Genomic DNA, 27030 nt, shown 5'->3' on the forward strand with positions numbered 1-27030 from the left:
ATTAGTTACATGAAAGCTCATCGGTGGTTATACCCTTGCAGGAAATGAAATCTTTTTCTTTTGAAATAACTAATGTTGTCCTAGCCATTGGTGATAATTGGGAAAATGTGATAAATCAACATGAACAACAAAGTAGCTATCATCTTGATACAAGGAGGGAAAATGAAATTTGTCATCTTCATTATATCTCTCAAGGAGAAAGATCAGAGCCTAAATTACCATAGGAGCAAGAAGACCCTCTAAAGGGTATTATTGACTTTGAATCAAGTAAGAGCTTGCTATCAGGGATTTTCTTTTTAGAATTAGAATCTTTTATATTTGATACTTTTGATGTATATTTAGCAGGCCACTTTAATCAAGAAAGTGTAATGGATCATCAAGATCAAGAAAAACTTAAGGGTGGTAATGTTGAAACTAAAAATTTCTTGAATGCTACTTATGAATGCTTCCTTTTTTGTTACATGGAGATTAGTGAAGAATTTCTACAACCCAAAGCATCTCAAGATCTTGAGAGGACTAAAATGCAAGAATCATTTGGTTTTGAAGCTAATATGGGTCATGAATTCTTAGAATATGAGGTTTTTCATTTCCATGAAAGAGTAAATAAAGATATTCTTGAAATTATAGAAGAATGTGATCAACCTATTCTAGAACATTTTTACTTTGAAAATAGACTTGGTGTTGATAACAAAGAAAAATCAGATTTAAAGAGTTACAGTCATGCTAAAAGTTTGATCAAAAGAGGAAGTTACAAAATAAATTTTCAACATCATGACAGTCAAATCAAAATGCTATAGTGATATGGAGATCAAGCATTGAGGGCACATGAAAAATTAGAATTCTATGGAGTAGAATGGTTGTTTGGACCTGACATACTGATTCAATTTTTTTTTCAAAACATAGTGATCATACCCTTTCTTGCATCTATAGTTCAATGATTGCTTGAAGTGGTGCATCTCATTTTCTAGCCACTTTTCTGCATTGGTATATATTTTTCTAAACTAGTTAATGGTTTTCCATGAGTAGTTAGGTATATTCTTCTGGGTATGGGTTGCCCACCGTATCCTTTGTACATAAAGTTTTGGTTGTTCTTAGTTTTAGTTTTTGGTTGTACATAAATTTTTTGTTTGCTTAGTGTTTGGTGTTCTCCTTGTCCTTCCCTCCTCTCTGTAAGAAGTTCCTCTATCCTCTATGCTTTGATGACTCTATTCCAAATGGCTAGACACTGGTCTCAACCAGAGATTACTAGATTCTTCATGCACTTTATAGTCCATGTCCCTAATCAGAGCCAGTTGTTACTCTTGTATTTTTCTTTAGCCTTAAACTCAATTGTTTAAGTCATGGGAGTGCCTAAGTTGAAGTTGACGTTTAACCTTCATGGTAGTTCAACTTCAAGTTCAGTGGTTTCATAATGCACTTTTGAGTGTTGAATTTGAGGTTGAACCTTCCATCCAATTCAAGTTCAACTTCAAGTTCTTTCACTAGCATAAAATGTTAAAAGAAGGTCGGCCATTCTCCTAGTTGTTAGCCTTTCTATTCACGTATGAGAAATTTGAAGTTGAAGTTGAACCTTTCGGTTAGTTAAACTTCAACTTCAACTTCATGTTCGAGTCTACAGAGTCAAAATTCAAGCTTCAAGGTTCAAGATCAAGATTCAAAGCTCAATTCAGATTTCTAGAATCATATCAATGGACACTATTTCTTTAGAATTTCAAGATACAACTTCAGTGAACCCTCAAAAAAATTATAGTTCCAAACATGTCATGATCATCTTGACAAGGCATAGTGGCATAGTCCTCATTGAGGCTTGAGCATGTTTAGATTCAATAAAGAGTGATATGTAAATTGTTTGATAGAAGAGTCTCACTTCTAACATGAGTAGAAGGTGCATGATGGGTATCTTGGGACATAACAGAGCAAGTTCTAAACCTCGTACTTTCACATTTGGACTCAACTGTATGTCACTCACCAACAATCACGAAATGACTTGATTGTATGTCTTGGAATTTCTTAAATGAGTGTTCATGGAAAGAGGGGGAAGTCAGACATACAATTAGTCAAGATAGCATCTGTAAAGAAATATAATCATTACAAGAGATTAATATTGCAACATTATTTCAAATTTGATCTTGAGCATGCACTTATCCAATGATTGGGATTATACAAAATATAGTCAAACTAGAGCATTTTCTTCTATAAGAGACCCCTCATGAATATTAAAATCAATTTGAGCTTGTTGAATGAAGAGCTCAAGACTGTGGAAATCATATATTTGCATCATTTACTTATATACAAATGTGACTATCATACTTAGTGAAAGATGACTCCCAAACCTTTCTACCATGTAAAGAAGATACAAAGCTATTCACAGAAAGTACAAATTCTTGGATCAAGAATTTGGGAAATTGAAGTCACGATGAAAATATTACCAATAGGCACAAGGACCCAGAAATTGAGATGTTATTTTTCCTTTATTAATTCATCATCAAGTTTATGCAGAGGAAAAGTTTTAAAAGATGTAGTATTTAAAAATCTATTGTAGTCAGAAAAAATAGTCATGTTACAGGGGGCATAAATTTTTATCCAACAGTTGGATCATGCTCAACTTTGGATATGTTTTTACAAACATAATTTCATAAGATCTCACTGGATAAATCTTCAAAATATGGCCAAGGTAAAAAGTTATAATGGACTTAGTGCAAGTCTATCAGCATACCAGCAAATACAAATGTGCTGCAATTAGAAAAATAGTCATGTTGTGGGCTACATAGCTTTTAATCGAATTGCTAGATTGAGCTAAATTTTGGATATGTTTGAGGAAACATAATTATCTAAATTCTCTCCAAGCCATTTTTAAAAATTCGTCATGGATAAAAAGTTATGACTACTTAAGTGCAAAATTATATCAATGACGATCACAAGATCATGATAGCAATTTGTTACCAGCATATGCCACCTATCCAAGAATGCACGTGAGAATTAATTTTAATTTTGGTAAATATATTTCTTATAATCTATGAAAATTTAAAATGGATCAACTATTAAATATTCTAAAGTGATAAGAAGAATATTATTCCCGAGAATGATTAAAATGATTTTCAAGAAATGGTTACTAGAACCAAAATGCAAGTGAAAGTTATTATTTATTGTGAAGATTTATGCACAATGGGGGTTCTTCTCTTCACCAGTAGTTCTGCAACTATAGGGAGTGAGAGAATACATTTTTATGGGCATTTATTGTAATAGGGAGGAGATAGAAGTTTTGTTATTCTGCAACTTGATTGTAATAATAAAGATAAAATGATATTGGTATTGTTTTTTTATGCATCTGAAATAAAAGAGAGCTTCATATATCAGATTGTAAATTTTGAATATGATTTTCTTGGATTTAAAATGGTTATATAGTCATTTATTTCATGTTTGAAGTGTAGTCCTACATTATCATTCATAGTCAGTAGAATAAAACAAATTTTCTTTGCACTTCCCTTGTGATGTGAAAGAATGGATAGATGGTCTTATGGTTGTTTGTTCTTTTTTCTTTCCTCATTGTCCAATTTATAAATCCTATAATCACATTTCTCCCATAGTGATGGGAAAATGCTAGAAAGCCTTTTTGTCTTCTGGTAAAAGACATAACTAGCTATTTAAATTCTTTCAATATCTTTCTAAGAGGGAGTTGTACCTCTCAATTCAGACGAAAGCTATCAATCTCATGATAGTATTTCCAACTGTTAGTGGTAGTTGTTCTTCTATTCAAGCATTTTGATTCATTCTTTGTATTTTATTTTGGAAGGACAAATCTATTTACTAACACTAGTGATGCAAGAGCATCCTGGGTGTAAGAGCAATCTTGCATCACCTAAAAATATTTGTATTCTCGATTTTCTATTTGAGTAAGGACTAGTAGGCAGGGGGTTACTTTTTTTGGGAACTTTCTATTTTTAGTACATTTGTCATTCAAGCTCAAAATGTTCTCATTTTCTACATGAAGGTTCATTTCAAAATTATAATCCTACCATAAAAATCTCATTGCTCTAGCTTAAGTATTAGAGAATTTATTGCAGATTTTTGGTGGAAAATTTTGGAGAGACATATTTGAACTCAATTTTGAAATCCTTAGAGGCCTTAGAGGAGGTCTAAAAACTCAATGGAAGGGCACTTGCACCATTTCGAGTCTATAGATCAAAAGTTGACATTTTTGAAAAGTGATTATAATAGCCAATCAGAGCAACAATTCAAGAGTTATAGCCTTCCAAAGTTGGGCTACCCAAAATTTCTAAAATAAATGTCATTGATGTATTTGGCTGGCTCTATACGTAATGTCAGGGTCTATTGGCATGTTAGTTCATGTTTTTTAGAGTCACCATTTTTATTCATAATTTTTGGTTTACTCTAGTTTTCACGTTTTTAATTTGAACCATTGGTTCTATCAAATTGTCAAACTCAAAAATGAAGTTGTATTGACATTTTCATATCTATTTGACTTTGTTTTTGACCAACCCTCCCCCTCAAGCCAAATTTTTGACCAAGTCCTCCCTTATAGACAACTTTAATAGAAAGTGTTTTATTTCAAAATATCATCTTGTTGTAGTTCAAAAGGTGTCTTGGTATAATAGACAACTTTCTTGTACTCTTTGAACCTTTTCTACCCTGTGTACCAAGTTCAAAGAGTGCTAAGCCACATTGAACCTCATGTACCAAAGGAACTAGTTCATAGGTTCAATGATTCTTTTGTTCCTCAAAGTAGCTTTCCTTGGAGGACCCACTTGACATGTTGCTCGCACACATGGCACATAAGACACACAACAGCTGGTTGTAAGTGACTTCATGACCTAAAAAGTGAGTACAAGAAATTAATGATCAAGTAAAATTGTCATTAATAATTGCATCAAAGTTTTGATTTAAGGGTGAAAAAGTAAAGATTTGGCACATGTAAAGAGGAGTAATCATTTAAAGTACTTAGCTCCTAATTTAATGCCTGTACTCATTCCACCCTATCACCTTTCCTTCACAGCATGCCAAAACTACTTCCACCCTTTACGCAATTAATGATCATGTCCTCCTTTTCAAAATGCATTTAAAGGAAAATTTTATAGTTTAAAAGAAAGATATTAAGTTTCTTTGTATACTCAAAACAAGTAGTCACGAGAGAGAAATGAAGAACACTAGCCTTCTTTTGTAGTTGAAATAGTCATCATCTTCTAGGTAATCCTTCCATCTTCTAGTTATTTCTTCCTCTCTCCCATGGGGTGAATCATATTTTTGGTTGTTTCCTTGCTTTTGCATTCAAAAAAGAGCTCTTAAAATCATGAACTCTACATTATACATATTTGGAAACATTTATACTCTGCAATATAGGTCCCCCATTATAGATAATACAAACTTTCTAGGGGTTGATTTAGGAGGGGTTTTAGAAAGATTGTGTGAAAGACTAGCCCAACCTTTTTCCACTAAAGTGTTAGACATGAACTTGCTCATGACTTCCACTTTCCCTCCAACTTATTCTTGCCCAAAGTTAATTCAAGAATGCATACATATGTACAATGTGTCTAAAGGCCATATATTGAAGAAATATGGAAGTATTTTTTTGGATGTTAATAGAGAGACCATGTCTAGCTTGTTTCACCTGGAAGACCAAAAATTTTTTGATCTTACCCTAGCCTTATCTATAGCTAGATTTTCTAAAAAGGCAAGTGAATATAAGAATCTCATAGCAAAAATTTGGACATAAGCTTTTTATAAAGGTGGTTCAAGGTTACCTAAAATTTTGAAGAAAAGCTTGATGACTCCTTAGGTTCAAGACATAATGGTTTTTTTACACAGAATTTGTGGTTCCCTTGATGTCTCTATTTTTGAAACTTCAATGTACTTCTATATTCAAATTATGTTAGCAGGTTCATAGTTTCTAGATTGGGTGGAATTAATTGCCAGTTCTCTCAAAGATCAATTGAAAGGTGCCCTAAATCTGAAGAAAGATTTCTTCATGTCATCTTACTTAATGTACATATTAGCTACTACTCAAGATTTGACACATTTTCCACATGAACCCTGGATTGAAGATATCACCATATACAATTATTGTCCTTTGTTACATAAAGATAAAGTCCTAGATGATTTTAGAAGGGTTCATGATGTTTTCTCTGGGAAATTATGTTTTGAGATGAAAAGTTCTTTGCAACATAGATTTTCACCTAAGTCTCAAAGACTTGTCCAATCTTTTCATAGCCTACATATTCAATTTCCAAGGTTCACTTATTTGAGAATAGGAAGTTTTGATGAAGAGCCCATGCATCTGTTAGAGTAATTAGTTATTCTCACTTATTAATTAAATCACTTTGATTTAATTAATTAAGTTGCCTATTACTCTAGATTTCTTAAGCTATCTTGTAGATGCATATAATTAATATTTTATTAATTATATTGTACAACCTAGCTTTTTTAGGCTTTAGGGCTTTCGTTCACCTTTAAGGTTGAACTCTTGTAATTCTTTTTTAAAGCATTCATTCAATCAATCTCTGAATACAGTTTTTTCTCTCATCTTGTTGAGTTCTTCCAAGCTCTATTTTTTCTTTCTTTTTCAGTTTCTCTTCAACAGGTTATTTGCATGCAGGTGATCTTGGCAATCTATGAAGTCAATTTTCACAACTTCTACATGGTATCAAAGCCTCCCTATTGCTTCTTTGTTGAATGATTTTTGAAGCCGTGATTCAAAGTTAAAAACCCCAACTTTTTGAGGTTTTTTTTTTCTTCAATCAGGAGGAAGAGTGATTTTTTAGAGCACTTTGGGCTCAAACGGATGCTGCCATTAGATCTGGAAGGCCATTTACAGTGAGGATCCATATAAAATTTGTCTTTTTTGGCTTTTGTAGTGTCAGGCAAAAAAATTTTGCCCCTTGGGAGGTCGTACAGATGCATTTATTGCGATTTTTCAAAAAATATTTTTAAAAAAAATATTTTGGGCCGTGTCGCCTGGCAGCCACCCACATGCCACCCTTCATGCCATCAGAGACCAACCTGTGCTTAGCTCGTGCGCAGTCGGTGGCAACGCGCCACTGCAGCCCGGCCACTGCCCCTATGGCCACCGTCGTGCCACCCGCCTGCCACCCTTTAGAAGGTGCCATCGAATCTCGCCGCCCCTACAGCCACCACCACCAGCATCCATCGTACTCTGCTACCCCACTGGAACCACAGCCCACATGGCATTTCTAGTAGATTCAGCACCAGTCCACGGCTGATACGTGGCATGGTTGCCATGTTGGCATCTACCATGTGGCCCCTACCACATCACTAGGTTGAGTCAGCCCTTTGCCACATGTCATCCACGTGGCACTACCATGTGGCATGACACGTGGCATTCTTTTTTGTGGTGACAACCTTCAAGCTGTCAAATTTTTGCTTGTGAAATGCTGACATCAACATGATGTCAACACTGCATTAGCACCTTCCTGCCTCTCCTTTAGGTCCTTTTTTACCTACTCGCAATTTTTTGGCCATATCTTGAGCATACAGAGGTCTTTTTTCGATCCAAAAGAAGTGCCAAAAAGCTGGTTCTAAGACAGAGACAGTGGTGTAGGAGTTTTTTGTTTTTGATGTAGTTTAGCTTCCTTTTTTTTGTAGTTGAAGTCCAAAGTTCTATTTTTGACTCTGATGAGCATTTCTTGTGCGTCCCATCTCCATTTTTTGAAAACATGATATTTTTGGAAAGCTAGTTTTGTCTACTTTTTAGAAATGTTGTAATTTCTTCTAGATTCTACCCCATGCTGTTTTTATCATGTTTTTGGATTTTTTGCTCTATGATGGATATCCTAGGTATTTTAGGTCTGGGGATCATTTTCTTAGCATGGGATCTCTTCTTTTGGGTTGTATTATCTTTTGTATCAGCTTTTTTCATGTTTTGATCATTGTTGATATCATTTGTAAGTATCTTTATGCAAACACACTGAGATAAAGTGCCACTCTTGCATTTTGGGATCCTTTTCATCATTGTGATTCATTATACTCGCACTATTTTATAAAGTGTCATTGGGGGGGATAGTTGTTTGTTGATTTTGTGCCCTCTTCCTCTTTTTGCCTCATGCAGTGTCACTAACATGTGCCTTTATAGGTGTCTATACCTCACTCTTGATGTGTTTGGTTCCTGTGTTGTAGGAGATTTTTGGCCCATCTTTTTAGTTTCCTGTCACCTCACCCCGTCTGCATTAAGGGGGGGTTATATTGTTGGTTCTAATGCTTCCTTGGTTCGATGGTTCATTGGAGTGAGCTATATATTCAGTATTTGATCCTATATACTAGGCGATTGCAGTGGCTAGCTACCTATGCATTTTGGTGAGATGGATCACCTACCATATAGATACTCTCAGTTCGTGCCTTCTATTTCCATGGAAGATCTTCAGATCAGCAGTTTCTTTCTGATAGAGTTTGCAACTTCTTCTGCTTCGGTGGTTTTCTTCATGATCTTCTCTTTGTTCCTATCTTTTGGAACATTCTTTGCTATCTCTTTTTGGAGAGGGGTTTTTCCCACTGATTTTTCTCCTTTGTCTCTGGTTTACAGAGATTTCCTTGTTGTGATTAGGTACCTAATTAGGCCTTATTGCCAGGACCCAATTTTTGTGCTTTCTTAGTTGTCCTAGGTTAGCTTACCTCCCGAGCTTTGCTTAAGGGGGGTTGTTAGAGTAATTAGTTATTTTCACTTATTAATTAAATCACTTTGATTTAATTAATTAAGTTTCCTATTACTTTAGTTTTCTTAAGCTATCTTGTAGGTGCATATAATTAATATTTTATTGATTATATTGTGCAACCTAGCTTTTTTAGGCTTTAGGGCTTTCGTTCACCTTTAACGTTGAACTCTTGTAATTCTTTTTTAAAACATTCATTCGATCAATCTCTGAATACAATTTTTTCTCTCATCTTGTTGAGTTCTTCCAAGCTCTGTTTTTTCCTTCTTTTTCGGTTTCTCTTCAATAGGTTATTTGCATGCAAGTGATCTTGGCAATCTGTGAAGTTGGTTTTCACAACTTCTATAGCATCTTCCCAAGTTTTTCTTTGATTGTTTCATCTTGGTAGAAGTAACATGCCAATTAATCTCTATGATAAATAAATTCTCAGCTAAACAAGCTTGTGATATCATTTTCCTACTTAAATTAGGCAAACTAACACGTGGAAGCATGGAAGATGAAAAATGTATAAGCTTTGATCTGGTTAAGTTTGGTTTTGGTACTTATCACACTAGGCCAAACTTTGACAACAAAGGAATCATTCATAGCCTATTTGATACTCAAGAAAAAACTACTCATGTACCCATTGTACAAGATTTTTGGGAAGATTGTTTAGATGAATTAGAAGTGAAGAGAAGAGGGTTATCCAAGTTTACCATTTCCTAGATTCCCCTTTTTCAATTGAAATTAGGTATAGATATTACAGACATAGAAGAGGATGGGACTGACATTCCCACTTCCTAAGAAATTGAACCTATAAACCTTTTCATAGATTGGGATTCTAAAGAGGAAGATGGTATCTTTGAAAAAATGGAAAATGTGATTAAAAAGAAAAAGTCTTTTTGAAATTGAAAAATGACACCCATGCTAATGTCAGGGTTGATTATGTTTCTAATGTTGTTCTCCCTATTGTAGGTAATAGAAGGTCATCAATAATTTTTGAGAAAAAGGTTCACAACCCTCCCCTTGTGCAGAAGACTTGTTCCAGTAGGAAGACTAAAATGTTGACTCCAACAAGCCCTCACTAGGTTATTCAAGTTGATAGTGAATAGATAAAGACCAAGGTGGAGAGCTCATTGATAATAGCCAGAGAGTTCAAATGATTGTGGGTGCATCTCCTCCAAGGGTACAAATTGTAGCTACTCTGAAAGGGGTTGTTGGATAACAACAAGATGTTGTCACTCCTAACTGGATTGTGGCCTTAGCGAATAGGAAAAGGAGTCTGGTTCTAGTTTCTTTCCCTATTGATGATATTGTAAGTAAATACACTAATAAGGCTCCCAAACCCAAAATAACCAAAAGAACTACTAGGATAACTTTTGATACTGCAACTGGGAGGAGCATTTCCAAAGTAGCCACTTATAACCATAAAGAGGTAGCTGACAAATTAGACTTGAGAAACTTTGAAGTTACACACATAGACCTAGGGGTGATGAATCATGAGACAAAGGAACAATTGGTAGAGGCATTCATAAAATGAATTGTGTTGCAATCACATAAAGATGGAATTGAGAAGAAAAGGCTAAAAGCTGAAAATAATGCAATGGTTGAATACATAAATTCATTGAAGGAACAAAGCTCGGTTCCTAAGAATCAGTCACAAACAGTCTTCGATTCCAATGCCCATAAAAATTAGTAGCTATTAGAGGATTTTAAAAAAGGAAAAATGATGATGTTCATAGTATCCAGTTGGATTAGCCTAGTAATGAGTCAAGTTGCTAAACTCATGTGGAATTTGCATGAGATTGTTTCCCTAGCATGGATTGCTCTTGATGATTCCCATGTTCAATTTAGGACATGGAAAATAAAAGTTGAAAAACTATCATCCATGGTGTCTCAACTAGTGGAAGTAGAAGAGTTCAGACTAGAAAAATTCCTCCAATAGAACCCGTTGCAACATGTAGACGCAGGTCTAATTCAGGTTCTAAGGAAAAAAATTGCTTGGAGAGTGTCAACTACACTTTTTTGATTTCAAGAATGCAATAATGTGAAAGGGATTTCAAGGTGTTACTACAGCAAGTAGGAAAATATTTCCAGTCCATTGATTCACCTTTTCCTAATCCCCTTAAAGAAGGAGGATTTGATGTAGAGACAATGATCAAGCAACATGAAGAATGTATGAAGTCTATAAATGAAAAAATTGATCTCACATCATTCAACTTCTCCAAAGTGGCCAAGAGTGAAGTGATGTTAGGAACCTGTATGTTGCGACTACCAATACACTATGAATAAAATGAAGTTATACAAGGACATCTGGATAACAACCTTCGAAACATCAAGAATCTAAACACGACCGTCATGACTAAATTTATGAATGCATTTAGGATGTGGAATTTGGCATGTGGGAAAGGTGATACCAAAGATGTTGAAGATGAGGAAGAGGAAACCACTTGACCAATCAATAGTTATTTTATGTTTTCTATTAAAATTTCTTGAGAAACTTTTTAGTTATGGTTTTTAAAAGTTAAACTCCAAGTCTACATACCCTATTTTAATGCTGGTTTTCATAACTACTTCTAACTATCTAAGAATCAAGTTTTCAAGGAGATTCTCAAATAGCTTGCTATTTAAGTTTGAAACTCAGTAGTACTAAGGGTTGGCAATTTTTGATGGATATCATGCTATGACCGATTTACTTTAAGCTTTATGTTTGTGCAAATTTTCATATTTTTTCAATATCATATCTGAATAGTATTATTCTTTTTTAAAGTAAATGGTTGAATGTTCAAAGATGTATGCTTTGAATTAGTTCATTACTGATTTAGTATTGAATCAATATTAAATTATTGAATGATTCCTATGTGCTAGATATTTCTTCCCTCGTGGTAATTGTCTTTCAAGTTTGATTATCTTCTGGAATGTGATTGATAGAGAAATGGTGTGTTCTCTCCTTTGTATGCATTTATTTTTATCATATTGTTACTAATTATATTGTTCCCCTTGTCCAAGAATAGATGGGAAACCTTATTACTTTTGGTTTAAAAGTAATCTTCTTTTGAAAAGTGGTTTTGATTGAAAATCCAATAAGCTGAACCTACTAAAATTCAGAGAGGGATTGTGAATGTGAAAATTCCTCAACTATTGGGAAATTGTATTTTTCTTATGAACTTGGGCATAGAATATTTTATTATATTTTTTTAATTTAAAAGAAAAATTTGTTCACCAACATGACACTAGGTATTAGGTTTAAATGTTTAGAGTCTTCCCGGGCAAAATAAAATTGCCTGTTTAAGAAAGGCCTAAACATTGTGTAGAACAACTCTAGGTGGTAGTTCACAACATTGTCTTTAGATTACTGTAATGAAGGCACGCATTTGGGTTAGCATATTATACTTGTGAATTTTGTAATTCCACATTTGTAGTGATAATAAGAAGTCCATATTTTGTTCTCGCATTTGTTGTTGTTTTTTTTTTGTTATGTGTTTATGGTATTAAGGGGAGCACCCTTCATCAATTAGTTAGAAGTAAATCAAGGGGGGAATTAGTTAGAAATCATTGAAAAATTCTAATGGAGAAGTTAGAAGATCATATTAGAAATAGAGTTATCAGATGAGTTAGCATCAGAGTTCACATACATGTATATATTGTATACCAGAGTTAAGTCTTTGAAGACTGAATTAAAGTCTCAGGGGGAGTTCTGTTTTTTATATTTTGTAATTTTAAATGAATTGCTAAGTCATGACAAAGTATTTTTTCCACTAATGTCAAAGGGGGAGATTGTTAATCTCTAAGCCTTGTTTCCTATTAGTGTCCAACACTTAGTCATTCTCCAAGTAGTCTTGGTTTTGAGATAATGGGTGTTACACACATTGCATAATATTGTTATATTATTTTATTTTATTTTATTATGTAATGTTGCATCTAGATGGACGTGCAACATGTAAACATTCCCATGGGATATACATGAAGAGTTTTATTATAACATTGTGATAATATTTCATGTAATTATTTAATAGTGGAGAAAAGAATTAAAATTCCAATATTAAATATGGGTTCAATGGGTTAGGTAGCACATGGTTTATGTAATACCACTTGGTTTATGTAATACCACTTGGTGGTTTTGTAGGACTTGCTACTATATAAGCAGTCACAAGGGTAGTTGTTGTGAGTGAGAGAAGAAGGGAAAAAGGGAAAGAGTCGAGTGGGAAAAGGCTTGACATGTTAGCCAAGGGAGCATTTATGATGGTTGAAGCATGGCATGGAATGTGTCGATTCATGCTTGTTCATATAGTTTTCTCGATTGTGGCTATGGCTTGTAAGGCTTCCATGGTTGTATTTCAATGGTGTTTTTGTTGAATAATGCATGGTGATGGATGCTTTTGGAGGCTAGGTTTTTCCCTCAATGAGGGTTTCCTAGGGTATATCTTGTGTCACATTTTTGTAGGTATGTTGTCTATTCTCTTGCATGTGGATTTTAATTGCATATTTATTTCAGATCTCTTATGGGTTATGTGGAAATGGTTATATTCTTTCTTGCCAAGTTTCTTTGCAAGTGGTATCAGAGTAATGGTTTTTATTATTGTAACCCTATATTGAATTCATAGAAATGCATGAGAGGATTAAAAAAAGTGCAAGATATATGAGATTTTATTGTAGATCTCAGAGATTTGGATTTTTTGTTATGATGGGATGTTGAGATATTTTGGACATGTGAAATTATTGGACAAAAGGGTTTTTCGAATGTTTCATTTAAATGAAGATTTTAGGGGGAGCTTGCAGAAATGACCTCTTGGGTAAAAACAGACCTCATCATTGGATCTGGGTCAACATTTCCATAAATTTTGATATATAATATGCCCTAGTTTGGCCATGTTCAGAGGAAATGAAAGAGTTTTTTAGTTTTAGCCCATGATGGCCATCAAAATTAATCCTATCAAAATTTTCGTCACAAAAAAAAAAGATCGCAGTGAAAATGGTAAAAAGATTGTCTAAAAAACAACCATAAATTTCTCTCAGCATATTAGATTTCAAACTTCTTATAGTCATTGGAAAGCTAATTTAGAGCACTACAACTTGGTGTAGGTTTGGTTTTGTGATTTTGAAATTTTTTCAGGTTTTAAGAGCCCATAAGTTAGATTTTATTTATTTTGAGCACAAATTAGAGCATAACTTAGACATACAAAGTCAATTTTTGGACTTTGAGTAGTCAAAAGAAAGCTCTTGTAGAGCTCTACACATTGATTTAGATTTGGTGTAGGTTTGGAATGGTTTATTTTGGTGATATATTGATCTAAACAATGTATAGTATATATTGACTATGGTAATATTGTGAGTTTATGACATTGTATGTTTGAAGATTTAAGATTTTTTGTCATTGTATACTTAGTTCATATTTTAGATTGGTCTCATGATGATATGGCTATTAGTATTTGGTTTGGATATGTATGATAACTTGTTGGGTCTACAAGCTATGCAATGTTGTACACAGTCTATACTTATAGGTTGCATTTATAGCTTGGTTATGGGTTGTCTTTGCCCATTGATCTTTCATTATTGGTGTATATTCTAATTGGTGACTTGAATTTGGGTTGTTTATGTCCTAAGTCACATGATTTTCTAATTTTTTCTTCATGTAGAAGGGATTAGATGTTGTTACTAGGTACAATTATGGCAGAGGATTGTGGTTGACTATTTTATGCTGACAACTTGGACATATTAAAAATCAAATGCTCAGTTTATGTATGTGATTATGGTGTCATGGATTATAGCATGACATGATTGGATATACAAGTACATCCTTGATGTTCATTGGTTTGGATTCCTGATTTGGTTATGGTGGTATATCTTCTTGGTTGAGGATAATGGTTATTTGGTTTTGTTTTTTAGGAGCTCATGATGTGCACTTTGAATTTTTTGATAGTTTGATGCCTTGTTTGATTCTTATGGTTATAAGATAGTTTTTCATCATGATTTCATGGATAGGTTGGATACATAGTTTAGTGAGAACTTGTGATAGTGATGGGGTGACAGTGCGAGATTAGTTCCTAGTTTGGTTTGCATCTTCTTGGATTTGGAGATCTTGGTTTTACTTGATACTGACACTTTGTTTGTGTGAGTGTAGACCTAGTGGATCTTCATCTGGGAGATGGATTTCATGATTCTATAGATGACTTGGTACCACAATTGAGTGGGATTCTTTTGGCATTGATATATTTATTGAGTGTTTGTAGATGTTGGAGGTTTGCCTTAGATCCTATTGCTATAGAAGAATCTTTGATATTTGCATGGTGCACTTGGTTATCTTCATGGTGTGTCAAGATAGTTAGATCTTAAGGACTTATGGGGTTCTTGGTTATCTTCATGGTGTGTGGAGATGGTTCTTCATTGTATGTGGAGATGGTTTTCTTCATGGTGTGTGGAGATTCTTGCATCTTAAGGACTAATGGGGCTCTTGGTAAAGGTGTGGTTTATGCTTTCGTTTGACATGTTATCCTTGGTGTGAGGATGGTTTTATTATTATGTCATGGTATATTCTTGATACACAATTAGAGTTCTGACATGTTATAGTATGTTCATATGGAGCATATCATCTCTTTGGTTGAGATGATTAGATCATGCTATCATGTTTATGTTCTTGAGGCCATGGTTGGAACTTTGACAATGATCTTGATTTAGTTTCTTGGTATTGAGTACATTGATCATAAGCTGGATACTTCATGATATTTCTATGTTGCATTTGGAGTTGGCATGGATTGATTGGTTATAGGTGCTTATGAATACTTAGAGATGATGGTGTTGCTGATTTCTCTTGGATTAGAGAATTATTTGTTGAGACAATTATTTGATTCTAGTAGGAAGTCTGAGGGGCATTCACCTGATATGACTTGAGAGGAGATTGTTCTTAGATGAGTCTTGGTTGGATACTTGGATATCTTGATGAGAATTCTCATTCCCCACTCTTGGTCTACTTGATGGTTTGCTACTTGAGAGGTACAACCCATCACTTCTCTTAGGTACATTATGTTTATTCTTGTCTTTCATGGATATGGATCTTGAGCTATAGTACATGAGTTAGTTTTGGGGGGTTCATTTTAGAGATGGTTTAGCATTGGTTATCTCCATTTTCATATGTTGTTATGTTGGTTGATTTGGGAGATGGTTTTATATTGGACATATTCTTTGGATTAGGAATGGTTTATGAGTTTGATCTTCTTCTAAGAGGCTTACATCCATGATTAGTTATGAGAGTTGTTCTTGTAGGTTATTATTTTATGTATTGTGGATGTCCTTGACACTACATTGATTCACTTCTTTAAGATGTTGTGAGTGGATTGGTTATATCTTTAACATTATCTTTTGTAGTGGAGCTTCTTGGTACATATATGGAAAGTATTGCTCTTGAGGCTTATAATTGCAAGTTACAGATTGGATATGTTGATGATGTGAGATTCACTTGGTATACCTTTGGAGGTATGGATAGCTGGATGGGTTTGGTACTTGTTGTGGGTGCTATTTCAGCTATAGATACATGTGATTACCTTTGAATTATATTTTTTTTCTTGGTATTTCAATTGGTATGGGATTTTATGATCTTCTAATGTGATAGGTTGGATGGCTTTCTCTTTGGATGGCTTTTACATATGTTTAGCAGAAATGGCATAATAGGAGGTAAGATCATTCAAGTTTCAAATGCTAGATACTTTAATTGTTTTGTGGATACCAAGATGGAGCACATGGTGTACTTTGATCCATGATGGAGGATGTGCTAGGAGGGATTGTTCCCTTGCTCATTTATGTGGCTACAAGTTGACCCTATGCAATGTATACAACAAGTGGGAGATTGTTGAGATAATGGGTGTTGCACACATTGCATAATATTTTTATATTATATTATATTATTTTATTATGTAATGTTTCATCTAGATAGATGTGCAACACATAAAGATTCTCATGGGATATACGTGAAGAGCTATATTGTAACATTGTGATAGTATTTCATATAATTATTTAATATTGGAGAAAAGAATTAAAGTTCCAATATTTAATGTGGGGTCAATGGGTTAGTGTAGACACCTAAATTTTTCCAAAATCCATTTTGTGACCAATTAAATAAATATTTATTGTTTGTTTAATTCCCCTACCTTTAATTAAATAAATTTTCATTTATTTAATTACATTTGCATTACCTTGATTTAAATAAACTAAGGTTTATCTAAATCCTAGCCTTTCCTTGATTTAAATAAACTAAAGTTTATTTAAATCCTAACCCATTCACTTTAATTAAGTACTTTGTTTACTTAATTAATCCTTTCCTAATATCACTTGAAATTAAATATTGAATTTAATCCTATTTGAGCACATGGCTCCTACTTTTAACCCTCACCTAACCTCACTATCTTAACTAACCCACCTTTCTAAACCAACCCAATTCCTAATCATGCTTGCTTTGCATAATCACCTTGCTAATCACCTTTTAGTCCTAAGTGTGTTCTCACACATGTGTAAGAGATGTTCACACATTTCTCATCCCATGCCTGTTGCACACTTGTCCTCTTGCACGAGAATCAAGTTGTCTCACACATGTGTGAGAAGCCATGCTTTCTCACACCTTTTGCACACATGTCCTCTTGCATGAGAGTCAAGTTGTCTCACACATGTGTGAGAAGCCATGCTTCTCATACCTCATTGATCATGTCACCATCAAAGGTTGCTCACACATGTGTGAGCATATTTCCCTCTTTTGAATTGGTAAAAACCCTAATCCATGTGGAGTCTACTTGGCCTCCACCTCATTGACACCTCATCGATCCTGAGAGATCCTAGCCCTCCATCTTGCATTCAATCCTAGCCGTCCATTGCATCTATTTTCCTATAAAAGGAGAGCTCTCTCCTCATTTCCAAAAAGTACTATCTACCTCATTGTTATGCTGCTAGATTTGCGAGCAATCACATCCCATGAGCAAGGAAATCATCTACACTTGATGGTTTCATGAGGTTTGCATAGTGACATTTTGAATGCTTTTATGCTCTTTTATGTTTCATGTTGTTTATTTACATGTTTTCTTACATATTTTGAGGTTTGCATAATCATGTAGCAATAGATTTTAGTTGCTTAATATTTATTCCTTTAGTTACATTTTTATACAATACATTTTGGCACGCCCAGTGGGACCCACTTCATGGGTTCGAACTAACCATCTAATGTTTTTTTGAGTGTTTTGTGAGTTTTCAAGATCATAGGTTGAAGGCTTGCATTTGGAAATCAAGTTTCATGGAAAGCCTCTAATCGAGCCATAAAGCCCATCATTGCATTTAGAGGACCTAAGGGAGGTTTTTTGACATAAAACACTTTATATTTTGCTTATTGCTTTGTTTTCAAGTTCTAGAGTACATATGCATTAAATATTCGTTATTAGAAAAATTTAAAAAATAAATAAATATATATATACCCCTTTTCATTAGTATATAAATTGTTTCAAAAAAAAAAGGGGGGGGGGCTTCATTTTGTTTTATCTTATTTATGCATTTTTTTTTTAAAATCATTTCTATTTATATATTAAATAAATCAAAAAGTAAAAAAATAATTTTAAAAAATAAAAAATAATTTTGTTAACCCTTTTGCAGGATCGGCTCCCGCAGCCACCGCCGTGAGCGTCGCCCCCATAGCGGCTACACCTCCCTGTTGCCACCCAACATCACCACTCCATCCTCGGCCACCAACTCCCGTGGCCTAGCTGCCTATGGCCACCCCCTACCGAGTGCCACTTTGCATCCTCCTGCAGGCACCGCCACCCACTCTGTGTCCTCAGCTTCGTCCCATTCCCTGTGACTTGCCTGCAAACTTCTCACTGCGACCCCGCCGCTCAGAATGCTGCCTAGCCACTTAGCTCCCCCGCAACCTGCACGCAGCCACTCAGTTCCCCCACTTCTCCCTTTTTCCACAGCCCCTCTGCTCATCTCCACCACTTCCTCCCGTGTTTCTCACCACTCCCTGTGAGTGCACTTCCTCCTAAAACCCTCACCTCCATTCTGCCTGCGCACTGTTTTCCTCGCCTCGGTGTCGAAACCCTCTGCTGCCTCCACTCCCCCTTCTCCTACTTCCCTACCATCTACCTGAGCTTCACTAACACACCACCCTGCAGGTGCCTCCACCTTCTAATGCTTCCATCACCGCTTGACAGCCCTCTGCACCACTTCACTCTAGCAACTTCTTCCCACCTACTCCAAAATTGCCTCTGCTCTGCCCGAATCCCTACACCCCCACTCGGCCTGAAACCCACCATCACTCCTCTCCACCAAAGCCACTCCGACTTGCTCTTCTGCCGCCCACTATCCCTCCACTAAAGGCAACCCTAAAACCCTGTGGCCATAACTTTTATGTTAAAAATTTTAATCTTTTTTTTTCATTCAAAAAATGCAAAAACCAAAAAAAAAAAAAAATTAAAATAGAAAACACCAAAATTTTTGTTTGTCTTTTCCATTTTTACAAATACTATTTATCTTTTTTTACTCAAGCATCTTATGACTCTTTTTTTAAGCAAAAAAGTTCAAAAAAAAAAAAAAAAAAATTTGCCTGACGTGCTCCTAACTGTCAAGTTTTTTTCTCGCAAGTCACTGATATCAGCACTGCATCAGTGGTCTACATGCCCTTCTAAGCCATAAGGAGCAACCTTTTTTTTTTTACTCATAACTTGAGCATACGAACTTCGTTTTTGCAAAAAAAAATATTGCCGAAAAGCTGATTTCATGCCCATCATTATGGTACTAGTTTTATGAGATTTTAATGCTGTTTAGATCCCTAATTTTTTTATCAAAGAAAAACTTTATGCTAACTCTTTCATTGCAGGGTTGTTTCATGTTTGTCTTACATTTTTACTACCCTAACTTGTGGTTTTGCAGGGACATTTTCTTACTAACCACATTGCTTGCAGTTTTTGCTTTAAATTTGTTTTGGGAATGAACTTGTATGATTAAACACTTGTCATTGAATGCATGGTTAAATTCTAAAACAATCAAATTCAATCTTAAATTCCTTAAGGGAATGGACATGTATGTTTATGCTAGCAAACATTTGGAATTGGTGCTTAAAATGAATTCACACAATCTTGAATGCCTTAAGAGAAATTGATTTCATTTTCAACATTTTTCTTATGCACATGCTTGATTTACTTTCTTGTTGGCAAATCTGCACTTTCATTTATGTTGACAATGATTTCAAGTTGGAAATAACATTATATGTTTCAATCATGTGTGTCTTTAACATAGATTAGAAAACCTAAAGTTTCATTGGGAACGAATGTGCGTCTTTTTGAACCTCGAGGCCACTTACATATTCTCTCCCCTTGTGCCTTCGACTGATCTTGGGTGCATAAGAAATAAGTGGTCTTGTTTTTTTTTTTTTTAGGAGGCCTACTTGGGGATTTCATCACCCCTTGGGACAACCTCAACTCCCGTGTTTTGGCAGAGTATAAAAATCGAGAGGTGAATCGAAAGACACCTCTCTTGGAAGCAAAATATTATCACTCTTGGCTAAGCCCCAAAGAACTTTATACCTTTGGGAAGTGAAGGAGGATATTTGGGTTACCGTCTCCCCCCGGCTATGTGGCAGTATTTTTTTCATCTACAGATTTGGGCCTCACGTACCTTGCATATATTGAGGACGCCCTCTAGTTGATTCTTGTACAGCTTAGTTGAAACCTTATAGGATTGTTGGTGTCTTTGACATTCTTGAGTGTTTGAAACACACTTGCCTTGTACATATTTCCTTTTTTTATTTACATCTTAAAACATAAAAATCCAAAAAATTATAAAACAAAAAAACCCAAAACATCATAAAACATAAAAATCCAAAAAAAAATTTGTAAAACTTAAAAAGTCCAAAAAATCAAAACAATTTCAAAAACAACAAAAACAAGTCTTGGTTTAAGACCTCTTAGTCAAGTTTTCCACATCACTTCCATGTTAAATCCTCTTTCCATCCAAGTCATCGCCATCATACATCTTGTCTTCGTCATTTAAACCATTCCTTAGAGTCTTAATCATCTCTACTCATCCAAATCATTTCCTCGTCATTCAATCTAATTTCATAATCTTCATCCTAGTCATGTTTCATCATCATCTAGATCCAATTTCCTCTACCAATCTCATAATGCATTCTTAATTCAATCCTTCACATCACCATCCTTCTAATCTAGTCCCTTGTCCAATTCATTCTTTTCTAATAAATTTCTAATTCAATCCATTTACATCTTCCTCCATAATCAATCTTCCTAATTTCATTCACATCTTCTTTTTATTCAACTTTGCATCACATCTTCTACTTTGGTCATAGGAGCATTGTCATACACATTGGAATTTCATTCAAACCTCACATTCACTTGTTTGCAATATCATAGGGTTTTTATCACATCAAAGAAAACCCTAGTCAATCTCAATATCAATATTCAATCAAATCAAAATCAAATTCAATCACATCAATATCAAGTCACATCTAATTTGAATCAAGTCAAAGTCCAAGGCTCCTAGTCCTAAGTTCATATCAAATCTTTGTCACTCTTCTTCTAACATCTATGGATCCGAGTTTACTTAATCAAATGGTTGACAATCTTCAAAGACAATATGGAGTTATACCTCCCGTTCAACCTGCATATCAAATTCAATGTCAACATTTCATACCCAACTCTTATCCATCTCATGTGCATTATTCTTCTACCTTTGATAAGGGAAATCCACCTCATCATCCTTCATCCACATACACTTCTATTCATAGCCCACACACTTCCTCAAACACAAATGGCCTTGCCAAGGAAATAGAGCAACTAAAGAATTATCTCTTAGCAAGTCAACAAAAAGAGGCCACCTTCCATGCCATGTGTCCTCTTCCCCCATGTTTCAAATAAAATAGTCCTCATGTCCCATCCAACCCCAACCCTCCATGCAATCCCCTACCCATCGTTCCCCCTTCACACAATCCTAATCCTCCACAAACATTATCCCCACCTCATAAGGGGTTTTTCACATCACTCTTGGCTAAGTGTAAAATACAAAATGAAGAGAGCCAATCACCCAAAGTTATACACCCAATTCCATCTCATGACCTTCCTCCAAAGCATGATATTATAGATGCCTCTTCTCCTCTAGATCCAAGAATTTCTCCATCCCATCCTTCCCCTATCCCTCAAGATCCATTTATCCCTCCTATTCCATCTCATGATCCCCTTCCTAATCAAGATCAAGACATTCCATGTACCATGCACATTACTGCTTCCATTCCCTCTCAAGAATTAGCATTCATAGACCCTCCACTTCATGAAGAAGTTCCTTCCACTCCATCCACTAATAATCCTCCATGTCAAGCTCAAATCCCACCATCTCATGATCCACACATTCCATTCCATGATCCTCTTCTAAGTCAAGATCAAAGCACCCCTTCATTTTCCTTTCATGATCCCACCTCATCTCAAGATACCATTATCCATCATAATCCCCCTTGAAATCCTAATCCTCCACATGATCCTACCACTCATGAACCCCATCTACCTGGACTCACATCTTGTGTTGAAAATTCTAATTATCTCATTAAAGAAATAACGTCTCAAGATGTTGGTACACCTTCTACTCCTTCGCAATCCAAAATTCATCCTTCCAAACCTATAGCTTCCCATCATTCATCTTCCAAGTCCCTTCTAGGTCCTTATATTCCACATCCAAATACTTCATCCCTTCCTTCCATTTTGGGTCCTTACATACATCCATCCACCATATCCATGTTTTTGCTTCATCCCTTCATGGCCCTAGTCAAGATCAACAAAGGCACACGTCCTTGAATTCCTTCCAATGTCCACCATCCATTTGCTCTTCTTCATGCACCCCTACCATAGCCAATGGGAGAAAATTGGATGCTAAAGATAAAGAGCATAAATTCAAAAATCCACAAAAGCACAAGGATCAACATGTCCCCTCTAAATGACATGTTCAAGAAAAGACAAATCTAATCCAAAACAAAATAAAAAATCCACAAAGGCTCAAAATAAAAAATGCAAAAATTATGTGGATTCCAAAGCTACTTAATGTATCAATGAATTTCAAAGAAAGATTCCAAATAAAATCCAATTTTGCTAATCCAAAGGCTTCCCTCATTCCTAAACCATCTGAGCTTCCATTTTCCACATCCATTTTGGGCCCTTATGCCCCAAAATCCACCATCCTACATCCATTGTCTCCTTCATCCATTTTGGGTCCTTATATCCCAAAATTCAAACTCTTTCCCATGTATCCTCCACAATTTCCTCCTTTCCATCACCCTTCAAGGTGTGTGCCAATGACGATCTTTCCACCTTCTTCATCCACCCACCCACAAGTCTTTCAACCTAGAATTCATCAACCATGTCTTCCTCCCTCCCACTCCACCCCCTTAATCCAACCTTTTCATAAGCCATTTTCTTCCATTCACTATCCTACCAACATCTATGAGAAAATAATACAAATTCCTTGAAAATAAAAAAGAAAAGAATAACAAATCAAGGGATACTATCCATATATCTAGATGCTTGAGTCCTCCCTTCATTCTCCTATCACACATTCATTTCCTTCCTCTTCCGCTTATCCCTCCATTCACTTTTCCTCTTTCACTTGCACTGTACACTAGGGGCAAGCTCCATCTGCACTACACTTACAGACATATATTCCATTCTTCCATCTCTTGTTCATTGTCCTCTTCCATCTTTGATCTTGACTTTCACTTTCCTTTCATCCATCCACATTCTTACTTTCCATATCCCTTGCACATTATCCATACATTATCCTACATACGTTCATAATGCTTCCATATATTTGATCTTGACATGTTGTCCATATCTTGGATCCCATCATCCTTTTCATTTGTCCATTTTCTATCCATCTCCATATTTCCATCCTTCTTTCATATGTCCTTGGTCTTGTTTATCCCTTCCATTTCATCCCCTTCATATTCCAAATTTCATGCATATCCTTCATATCATTACCCATCCCTTTTTCATACCCTCCCTCCCATCTCCCCTCTTCACTCCACTTTCATGTCAAACAAGTTAGAGGTTTTTGAGCACCCAGTAGAGAACGAGCAAGTAGATAAGCCAAGTAATACAATGGAGACTGAGTGATGTAAATATTATCTTATGTTGAGTGAGTTAGTTTACGTTGAGCCTATAGAAATCAAGAGACAACATGAATGATCATGACTGAGTGTCAAAACTTTCAATTATCAAGTAAAAAAATTTTCAAAAATGTATTTTTTATGCCACAAACACTTATGTAAAGCATTTTAGCTAACTTCTATGCAACATTTAAGTATTATAGAGATAGTCAAGGTGCAAGTTACGCATTTTGGAAAAATCCATTAATCCCAAGAAAGATATATTAACCAACCATTAAAGCAGAAGGGATAAATGGAAAAATGATGAAATATGGATCATTGATTATGATCTAGAACTTTCTATAGTTATCTATTTAAGAAGTGATCTAAGCCTAAATCATTATGGAATATAATAAAATGGAGGACAAGAGAGTAATGGGGGTGAGATGAAGTCATGAAGGGGAAAACAAGCTAAGGAAATAGCAAGATGAGCTAAGTTTGATATGGAGATCAAACAAAGAAACCTAGCAATGAAGGGAAAAATAAAGAAGATTAGATTAGATATTGAAGAGAGGAGATCTGTAAACAACTTTTAGTGAAAACCAAAGGACCACATACTAAGACATTCTAACAAGTGTATCAAGGAAAATCTCTTAATAGAGTAGTTTTGATAGACCTTGTTCAAATCTCCTAAGGGAGTGCTTACCTTATTGTGAGTTTAAATCCTTTAATCAAGGTAGACTTAATAGTCATATATGTCTTTCAATTGAGAAGACCCCTCATAGGGTAGATTATCAAAATTCACCAAATTGTAGCTCTAACAGGCAAACTTTTTTGTTGTTGTAGTAAAGATTTGTGGGTTTCATCCCCACTTCATTTTTACCTTCACCTTGGAGGGTTTCTAGGTTGCCAAAATCTTTTGTATTATGTGTTTACATTTTCATGGATGTTTTTCTTAGATAGATTTAATTTTAGCATTATAGTTTATGATTATATGGCATAAGATCTAAGATATGAGATGTATTAGGAGTGAATGTAGTCAATTAATTATATTGTTCAAGTAGAGAATTTTTTTATATATGCAGATTCACACCCTCCCCCCCCCCCCCCCCCTACCCAAGTATCTTGTTTCCCAATAAGACTTCAAACACCTCATTCAATTCTTCATTTTATCTTTGAACTTGTCAAAAATAGTTATCCATGATTGTCTCAAAGTTTTCACCCAATTGCTCAATGAAAATATTAATCTTCTCGGTGACTTGTCAATTTCTATCCCATACAACTATACCAAAAATAGGGAATGAATTTTGCACATAGAAAAATATGCAAACTTGAAAGGATCCAAACTTACATGAAGTGTTCTTGGCCTTCCAAATTGCTCTAAGTTTTTTAGATAGTTGTTGTAACCATAGCTTGACCATATCATAATTGTGATCTATGTTTACTATTTTGTAACTTAGGTTAGCTTCAATGTAAGGAACATTGTTCAGTCAGCTTGACTAATATAGCTTTTGTATAATTACATGCACACAAAAATCAATAACTAGATCTTCAATTCCATCTATGGAAATTCCTTGATTGTCCCACTTGGCCTTTGTATTTTCTTTAACAACATTCTTCATGGCACATCTCATCATCTTTATTCTATCTAGGGTGGGATAACTTGTAACTCGGTGAATGGTTTCTTTGTTTATTTTTATTGGTCCACCTCCCAACCATAATTTCATGTTTTATATTCATCTTAGTACAATCTTGATCCATTCTACCTTGAATACCTTCAAAAATGGTAGGACACAAGTAAACCCTTTCTTGGCAACAACCTTATTTTCATCTCTCAATTTTCCATTATCACATAACTTGTTGTAAGAAGTTCATAACTCATAGTCTCCAATCTCTACAACCTTGCACATGTAGCACAATTGAACATCATGAACCATTAACACTTTAGGTGGAATTAATGACAAGGTTCTAGATGCATCTCTAGTCATCACAATGTTAGGATAAATTGTGAATTTGAGTGGAGGACATTGATCATTCTAGACATTGTTCATTCCTCACAATCTATGCATTGCTCTCATTCAATATCTCTTTCCTAGATGCAATAGATTCCATTTTAAAAATAGGGTTTAATCATCTTCACTTCAACAATTTTGAAATCAACTTAACTCAACACTAAAACCTTACTTTCTTAGCTCTTCAAATCTTTGTCAGTAACACACTTTATTTTTCTCATTCTTTCACCGAAATTGCCTTTGAATCACCTATGTGACAAATTTTTTTAGTAAATGAAAATGAATTTCAAAGTTTGATATATACATTCAATCTATTGATTTAGGTTGAAATAAATGCATTGTACTAAAGTAGATGTATTACATCTATCTCGAACTTCATACAAGCATTGTATTCACACTTCTCTCCTTTCAATACTTGGTCACTATTACTTAGCTTAGTCAGTGTATTACCCTAATTCTGCATGAGCACTCAGCTCATATCTCATCACTCAATCTCTATAGACCACAATGCTAATACTTGACATTTATTTTGCATATGAATTATTTTTCTCAATTCTTCCCTCAAATCTATCCTGTTGCATCCTAATTCATGGTGTTATGGACTTTTAATCACATTTCTTCTTAGGAACTGATGTGTGTATATGTGAAAATGTGACCTATACTAACACACATACTTCAACATGGTCCTTATTTGCGGATTCATCCCGAAATGAACATTGGATTGTTCATCCGAAAATTAGCCGACATGACGACCTGTTGCCTTCTATCTAAAGAGATTTTTCTTGTTAGATATCCTCAGATTTGAGGTCTTAAGCAACTAGACCCTCTAAGAACGAAGGATTTAAGAAGTAAAATTAATTTATATGATTGTGCAATTTAATCTAGAATGAGAAATGGATTCTAATCTAGGAACAATTGAAACAAAACTAGATTAACTTATGCATAATTAAGCTAAATGAATTTAAACTAAGAATGCAAGATGTATGCAAATTCCAATTCATCATCCAAAATGAAGAGATGAGGGTCTCTTAAATAGATTTTCTTGGAATCCATCAATGGTTGAGATTAATTTCAATCAACGATTAGGATCAAAAGCAAGATTCAGTCATAAAGGAAGATTCTCAAATTAAAGGGAGTTAACTAACTCAAATCTGAGTGTAAGAGTTAGTCAACTCAAATAGACTTTAGTGTAAAAGCAAGTGATATGGGTCACTTCTAATTTGATCAGTATTGAACTAGGAATTTTCCTTTT

At 34.9% G+C, this 27030-nt stretch overlaps 1 pseudogene; it reads right to left on the reverse strand.

Moving 5' to 3' along the window:
• Positions 1-18638: 18638 nt before the first annotated feature.
• The window catches only part of LOC149541194 (endoglucanase 1-like), a 110041-nt pseudogene continuing 101649 nt past the window's right edge, over positions 18639-27030 (reverse strand).

This window comes from Cupressus sempervirens, chromosome 9 (assembly GCF_028749045.1).
Source record: "Cupressus sempervirens isolate cs-2001-9-10 chromosome 9, ASM2874904v1, whole genome shotgun sequence".
NCBI classification, from domain to species: Eukaryota; Viridiplantae; Streptophyta; class Pinopsida; order Cupressales; family Cupressaceae; genus Cupressus; species Cupressus sempervirens.